At 39.1% G+C, this 8218-nt stretch overlaps 1 non-coding gene across 3 annotated transcripts; it reads left to right on the top strand.

Annotated features, from left to right (window-relative positions):
• The first annotated feature begins 5462 nt into the window (after positions 1-5462).
• Positions 5463-7628, top strand: LOC101309381. Of its 3 annotated transcripts, XR_185165.1 has the most exons (3): positions 5463-6754; positions 7007-7143; positions 7421-7611. It is a non-coding gene; the product is annotated as an uncharacterized LOC101309381 (transcript). The 3 variants fall into 3 exon arrangements; XR_185163.1 differs by having other exon boundaries at positions 7007-7628; XR_185164.1 differs by having other exon boundaries at positions 5463-7143; positions 7426-7558.
• The last annotated feature ends 590 nt before the right edge of the window (positions 7629-8218 follow it).

Below are 8218 nucleotides of genomic sequence, written 5' to 3'. Positions count from 1 at the left end.
AGACGAGGTCTGCTACCCCAACGGAGCTGCCACCAATGTGCTCACAACAAATGTCAATGCTCACGACCTGTTGTGATTTAACCACATCAATCCCCAAAGGATGCGTCAAGGTGCCAGCTTCTTGTGTCATGTCTAACAGTCTCCAAGGACCATGCTGGCGCAGCGTCTCTGAAGCCTTATAGCAGCAGCGGCTACCATGTTCTCGAAGTCGCTTTGACCACAACCTGCATCAAAGACAACGTCACAAAAGAATAGCAGGGAAAGTGAAGTTTGTTGCCATGCTCACAGCAGATGTCATTGTGTTAAGCTCCTGCCTCATGTGGAAGTAACTGCTTCAAGATTTATCAATCTGCAAAGCAACAAGCTGTGATTGAATGGGTCTGCATCAACAAATCTACAACCAGCGCCATGACCACCACAATGAGCCACTGATATTTTTACCAAAGCAATGACGAAGCAAGATGAGAAAGAAGTGTCTGCAAGTTCACCTCTTCAAATAAACCTGGCGGTGGAGGAAAGTTCAGAAACTGCGTACAAGACACACATCTAAGCTTTTGCTTTAGGTGGCCATCAAATGACAAATGATCATCTCCTGGAGCTTAAACGAAATGACAAGAACATGTAGAATTGTGTGAATGTGTGATTGTCAACAACATAAGCTACGTGCCTCTTTCTAAATCAAACACTAATGGTATATGTCTCAGACTTGTTTAAACGGAAATTGGATGGCCGGCAAGATGACAAAAATGATCAATGCCCAAAATGAATCGGTGGAGTTTGGCAGTGAGCAACATACAAAGCAACAAGCTTTAAAGTCATCTCATTTAAAAGTTTGATCATGAAAATGTCAAAATGAAATTGAGAAAGTTCTCATCAAAACGCTCAAGGCGGACCAAAAAGATCCGGCGGAGTCAGTTCTCACCAAAATACCTTAACAACTGAAAACAAGAAAGAAATCAAAAGTCATGCTATGACTCGAGTAGACCCAACAAGAATTGAACTGCCCAGATAAAGCTTCCTTGCCCAATTTCGCACAAAGAGAAGCGACATAGCATTTGGTTGCTGCACCGGTCCCTCTCCATTCGCTCAATTTCGGCCTTCAAGTTCTTCTACTGGGCTAAACAAAATGAAGAATGGGAACTTGGGAAGACATAGGGAAGGTAAAAGAAAGTGCTTCAAATGGGCCTCCTATAAATGACACGGAAACAAGCCCACTCTACAAATACCCATTCTCGATGCAAGTTGGGGTCTCACCAAATTACCCGTCAGTCGTCTCAAAGCTAAAATAAAATAGTGTGAAGCCCAATTCAAGTCTGAAGGCCCAACTGCAAAGCTCGGCAAGACGGGTGTTCAAATCAAATCAGCACACTCTACCAAATTGGGTGTCCATAAGAAATACAATTGACGGATTCAAAAATATATCTGTCAAACTCAAAAAGCCGGTACAAAACCGCAAACTCAAAACTAATGAACTACGGTCGGTTTGATCCCACAAAGGATATGTAGGCAATCTAGCGACCCACTAGATGCAACCATCATTTCAAACAGAATCTTTGACCCCACCAGTCTAATTCGGCCAGTCCAAATGACTCCAACACTAGAAAAATCAAATTCACCCCCAAACGCTCGAACTACATTGGTTTGATCCCTTTACAGAGTATGTAGGTAGTCTGGATTTAAATCTGGATGCAACCACCACTCCAAATAAATTCTTAGATCGCCTGAAGCCAAAGGCCATTTCAAACAGAATCTTTGACACCACCAGTCTAATTCGACCAGTCCAAATGACTCCAACACTAGAAAAATCAAATTCACCCCCAAACGCTCGAACTACATTGGTTTGATCTGGATTTAAATTGTAGGCAGTCTGGATTTAAATCTGGATGCAACCACCACTCCAAATAAATTCTTAGATCGCCTGAAGCCAAAGTCTCACTCCAAAGCTCAAATGCCTTTAAACACATTTCCAAACACTACTCTCATTCCAAAATCAAAGCCCTCCAACGAGTCATTCACTTGTTGGAAATCTTACACTACGAGTGGCTTGATCCCTCTCTAAGGGTACGTAGGCAACCCACTTAAATTTTCAGGTGCAGCCGCAAAAACAAATAACCATATCTCATCCACATTTTGGTTTCTTCATAAATGGAATCAAAAGGTGTTTCCCTATCTCGAGGGAATATAATTAAGAGACACATTATGTCTTGAATGGGTCAAACCCGAAATAATTAAAACTCGGTTCACAAAATGAATACGAGTGAAATTATGTTGGGTTACATTTTCGCTCACTGTGTGCAATTTTTACTCAACACTCTTGCAGATAATTGAGATCTTAAAGTTGGTAAGAAGATTGCACGTTGACAAGCACCTTGGGGCTCTCCAAAGGAACTCATAATTTGCAAAAGTTTAGTGCGAAACAATGTAATTTTTCCTAATCTCAGTTATATATTGGTTGACAATTGACATCACTTATGATTCTTCTATTTCTTCAAGCCATGAGCTGAACATGATACCGTTTTGGTCTTTCCTATTGATTTCTTAGAATGGAATATTTTCAGTTACCCTATACTTAAAATTCTACTTATTTCAATAGAAAAGACTTAGGTGTCTTAAGGTATTAATACCTTGCAATGTGTCATTGTCTTATTGGTCCACATAGGAAAATTACTTAAAAAATGGGACGTACATAACGAATGTCTGTTAACTCTCTTTAACGGATTTTTTTAACGGACTTTTTCGTAACGAATTTTTTTAACGGATATTACTAACAGATTTTTTTTTTTGTAAAAAAAGGGAACTCTCTCTCTCTCTTTGCACACCCACCAAACAAAGATAAAAATCACCAAACCCAGCAATCTGCCTATTCTGCAGTTTCATAACCGACTGGCATGGAAATCACCGAACAAAGATGGAAACACCACCGCCGCCACCAAACAGAGCAGCCGTACATGGCGGTCTACGGTTGAGAGAGAAAGGGAAATCAGATCAGACGACCCTTACAGGTTGACCCGTCGCTTTCGCCGACCTCAGATGGTCGCATATTCAGCCTCTTCTGGCAACACCACCGCCTAGGTCTGGTAGTAGGGAAATAGGAACTTCGTCGGAGTTCTTCGAGATTTGCTGAGGTGGCCTTTCTACATTGTTTGATGGCTTGAGATTTATGGTAGAATGGATATCCAATTCCCGGGTTATGTAGAGGGGAAAGAGAGAAGAATTTTGGTGGGGGTTTTGTGGAGAATGGTGGCTGGAGTCGGCCGGGCGGCATCGGAGAAGATGGCCGAAGACGGAGAGCTTCTCGTCGTACATGAGAGAGGAAAGGTTGACCCGACTTGGGTCAGTTGACCTGGGTGCGGTTTTCAAACAAAAGGTCAAGGATTAGGATTAAAATATAACAAGATCAACGATCCAGATCTAAAAATGCTATTTTCTAATTTTTTAAAAATGATGAATTTGTTTACCGATACTTCGATAAATCATAGAACATAGCCTGAAACTCCGAAAAATAATCCGAAGACGTTGATGGACTTGTGTTAGCATGTACTTCGACACAGGGGCCTTAAAAGAAGATTATATATTTTGAGAAAAATTCGAAAGTGAACTCGAGCGTAAACTTACTAGCATGGTTACTAACCTTTAGTATCTCAACGTGGTAAAAATTCTACAGGGTTTCACATTTAAGGCCAAGAAGCACATGTGACCTCATATTTGTATGTTACTGCCTCTCCTAATGAATCAACATTATGTTTATAGTTGTAATGATTTACGGCCATGGTTCTTTTTGGGCCACGATTACCATTTAAGATCATCAAACGCATTTCATGAACCACTACACCTTATGTGTATATATGATTTAGGGTTTATGACGATCGATCAATAGTCACCCCCTAGTGTATATATGATATATGATTATCTAGTGTGTATAAGGTTTATGATGATCGAGTACAAATCACCTCACCTCTCATGTATATATGGTTTATGATGATCAATCAATAGCTCTAGTGTATGCATGGTTCATGGTTTGTGATGATCAATCGATAGTTACCTCTAGTGTATGTTTGATATATGATAATCGAGCACTAGTCACCTCTAATGGATATAGGGTTTATGATTATCGAGTACAAATCATACCCCTAAACCCTAAACAACATGGACAAACACGTCATTTCACCACATAAGTATGAATATATAAAGGAAATGGAACCCTAGCCGCAATTTCTCTCCTCTCTCTCTGTCTCTCTCTCTCTCTCTCTCCATTGCGCGTTCCTTCTCTCTCTCTCTCACCATAATCTCTGATGTCTACCGACGACCTCAACAAGCGGTAGAGGCTCACTGGTTTTTACATCTCACCCTCCAGTCCCATGCCCAAGCTTCGCCTCCATTGCGTCACCACTAAGCCCAAGGAGGACAAGCCTTAGGGCGGTCGCTTCGTGGAGCTCGGCACCGACATCCGTCGTGCGTTTCACCGTTGTCATCAAGATCTTTGTTCGGAGGCGCCATCTCTAGCCTCTTCCCCAATAGATTTCAGGTTGGGCTTTTTTGAATTTTGTTTCTTCAATTTGTGGTTGTGTTTTTCTTTTCTCATGGGTTATGATCGTATTCATTTTCATTTCTTTTTTATTAAGTATGAGAGTGTTTAAGAGTGAGAGGATTGCTGAAGTAGTAACTAGATCGGTGATTCTAAATCGTGTAGTATGATTCTACAAGTCCCCAGGCTTCTGCTTTAGTGAAGTATGTAGCTGCTAACTGCAAGGTAATTGTCTTTTTCCTTAACGATATTGAATTTCAGATGTGTTATAAATTGAGTATGTTGTTGTTTTGAGAAAAAAGTATAAACAATATCCCACATTTCATCAATTAGTAACTTTAGTATCTCACGTTTTGAAAATATCATACTGGTATCTCACATACATGATTTGATTTCACATCGGTATCTAGAACTCATCTTGTCGTCATGAAGTCGTTAACTGACAGTATTTCAAGGCTACTTTCGTCCTTGCATTGTTCTGCTTTCGTCTTTGTTCTGAGATTCATCCCTTCAAGTTCGGCGACTTCAAACTGAAACTCGGCATCTCCAACCCAATCTACATCGAGCTCCTCCTCCTCATAGCCTCCTACCCCTTTCTCCTCCGACAGTTCTCCCAAATTCGTCCCCTCCTCCACCCCCTCACGACCTCCTCTGCGGCATCCCTTTCACCATCCTCCGCATCGCCACCTACATCAACACCACCTCAACGCCCTCCCTCTGTTCTTTATTAAATTGGTTAGGGTTTTACTGGGAGACCTAATTTAGAAGTGGCAAATGAAGGTGAGATGGGTATGGGAAAACATTAGATAGCATAGGTTCACTCCATAATTGGTTTCATGTCCGCCGATCGAGCTCTGGACTTCGATTTGGTCCATTGTCTTCAGCCACTCTTCACTTGTTTGTGCATATTGATCTCTAAATTCTCCAGCTGATGATTCCTACAATGCTAGCTCTTCTATAAAAGCCTTCTCGGTCGGTGAATTGCAGATCCCAGTAACCTTGCAGTTCTTATATTTCTTAGCAATTTACAGAGGTAGTGAATTAGTGATACCTATCCGCAATACACATCCATAATACTGTCACCATCTTTAATTTGTGACCTTTCACAATACATTTAGGACGATGATGAGTCTTTGGTCTGGAATAAGGGAGAAAGAAGAACAGAGGAAGAGAGAAAGGAGAAAGATGTTTTACAGTCAGTTAGTGGAATTGTGAAAAGAACCAAATACCCTTTGCAGTTTCAATTTGGGTTAAAGCCGTAACGTCAAAATGTGTTTTAGATACCCATGTGAAAACAGATCTTATATGTGAGATACCAGTATGATATTTCTAAAACATGAGATACCAAAGTTACTAAAGGATGAAATGTGGGATACTGTTCGTATCTTTTTCCCTTGTTGTTTTCTAGCTATATTGTTATGGATTATGAATATGTGCACCACTTAAAATCGCAGCTCCGTGGTCATGTCAAATTGTAACTGATTTTCTAAATGCTGCAGTAATCAACATATATATCATAATGTCATCCTCCATTAAAAATATAAAAATGAGAATAAGATGATGAGATTATCAAGAGGGTTAAGCGTTGGAAGAGGTGTTCTTTAGTATTGTCCATGGTTCAGGTCCTGAAATAGACTGTATATTCATGTATGATAGGATGCATGAATTTTAAACCATGCCACTGCACTAGTTTCGTCCGGGCAGTATGAGGAACCAGTTAACCAGTTGGTTAGTAATAGTATTTCTATGAATGTATTTACCTATTATTCATTTGATCTAGCTTACTGTTTTTTAAGTAGAAAAGGCATTGATCGATGTTATACCTAGCAAACTGGTTTTGTTTTATAAGTGCTTTTGATTAGTTCTGCATGCTTACTAGCAAGCTTCTTTGTTTCATTTTATATTCATTATAATGTAATATCTATTGATCATTTCAGTTTAATGACAAAGACACTTGCACTCAAGAAGAGATTGATGTAGTTCGAGTAGATCGTTTTTCTAGTATTTCATTCTACTTTTGCTTGGTGAATCTGTTATGTCTTTTGTATCAAACTTTCAGGAAAAATTGAGTGATTGTAGGAGGCATGGCATTGTCAACATTAGTACCTTCAACTGTGAGCAATTTCTATGCTTGCTAAAATTTCAATAACTCGTTTACCGATCTGATCTTTACATGGACTTCTGTTAACCATAGAAGCTGCTGGCTTGTCCTATGTATCTCAAGTTAAGGTATAGTTCCAATCTTGATTAATTGTCAAAACTAAATTAGAGTCGGGGGTCTTCCTTGTTCCAATCTTCTAGCCCCCTCTCCAATCCTTTTCCACTGATCCGGATTTGAGCTTTTTTCTTTTATCTATTAGTCCTGATCCAACGAGTTTTATTTCTTTTATTTAATTGTCTTTTTTGTATAGTCTTACATTGTTCACAAATCATCCTCTAGCCATTATTGAGATGATTGCATTAATGGTGATATATTTGCAGGGTGCACTTTACTTTGGAGTGGAGATGTTGCTCATGAGATGCAAAACTTGGTCTTCTATGGTCGCATTATCGGAAGGTGCTACCACAAATTCAGTTGGACAATTTGATTTATATTTGGAGCTTTGGTTTAGAGCACGGTGAGAAACTATCTGAAAACACTAGTCTGACATTCATTTTCTTCTCACTGTGTGTGAGCCATCTTACGAGAGATTTTGTGTGGCATAAACCTTTATTTAATTTCTATGCAACCTAATTTTGCCTATTTAATTTTATAGTTTACACCTTTTATATCTGCGACCTCTTATTGCTCAGGGCATATACAACTAGTATTATTAATGGTAACTTCATTTTGCAATAAGCTAGGTTGTTCTACTTTTGATAGCATCTGATATGCTTTATGTTTTATCTTGTTAGCATAGAGAATGGTATAGGTGAGAATGACTCAAAAGGAGGCAGTGGGGGTAGCTGAGAAGAAGAAAGGAAAGAGAGGCCCAGGCAATGCTATTGGATACATTATTGCTGGTTGGATTTCTGTTTATATGCTAATGTATGCTAGGTTGGAACAAAGGAATGTATGAAATTACTTCCCAAAATACAATGATTCTCATTACTCATTCTTGACAAAAGTTTACTCTTGAATCAGAAATTTCCAACAACACTATTGGAAATGTCTACTTTTCTCATGAAAAATGAATTACAAAGTAGTACACTTTAGTTCATAAGAAAGTAAACTTGGCTTAGTAAACAAGTAGACTTAACGAATGAGTGAAGGATGTGTCGAACTCTAGAAGGTCTACTTTGATTTGACCAACGTAAAAATGCTCTAAGTTGACTTGACAATATAAAGGAAGACTCTCATGCAAAACGTACCCTTCTCATGCAAGAGTGAGTCTGTGTGAATTCTCGACATTATCGAGATGGTTTACACACATCATGAATCAATGATCGAATATATTGTACATCATGTAAACAAAACAGGTAGGGTAATCTTCGTAAACACGTGGACCTTTTTTTCTCACAAAAAAAGTAGACATTTACTCGAAAATAAGAAGACTACGCTTCATAAACACGTACTACTCTCAAGAATTCTTCAAGTCTCTGTGAATTCTCGACACTATCGAGTTCGTCTACGCATATCATGAATCAATGGTTGAACATTTTGTACACCATGTAAACAAAACAGGTAGGGTAATCTTCGTAAACAGATAGACC

Source organism: Fragaria vesca, linkage group LG7 (genome assembly GCF_000184155.1).
Source record: "Fragaria vesca subsp. vesca linkage group LG7, FraVesHawaii_1.0, whole genome shotgun sequence".
Lineage (NCBI taxonomy): Eukaryota > Viridiplantae > Streptophyta > Magnoliopsida > Rosales > Rosaceae > Fragaria > Fragaria vesca.
Note: the sequence above shows the minus strand (reverse complement) of the source record. Positions and strands in the feature narration are given on the sequence as shown.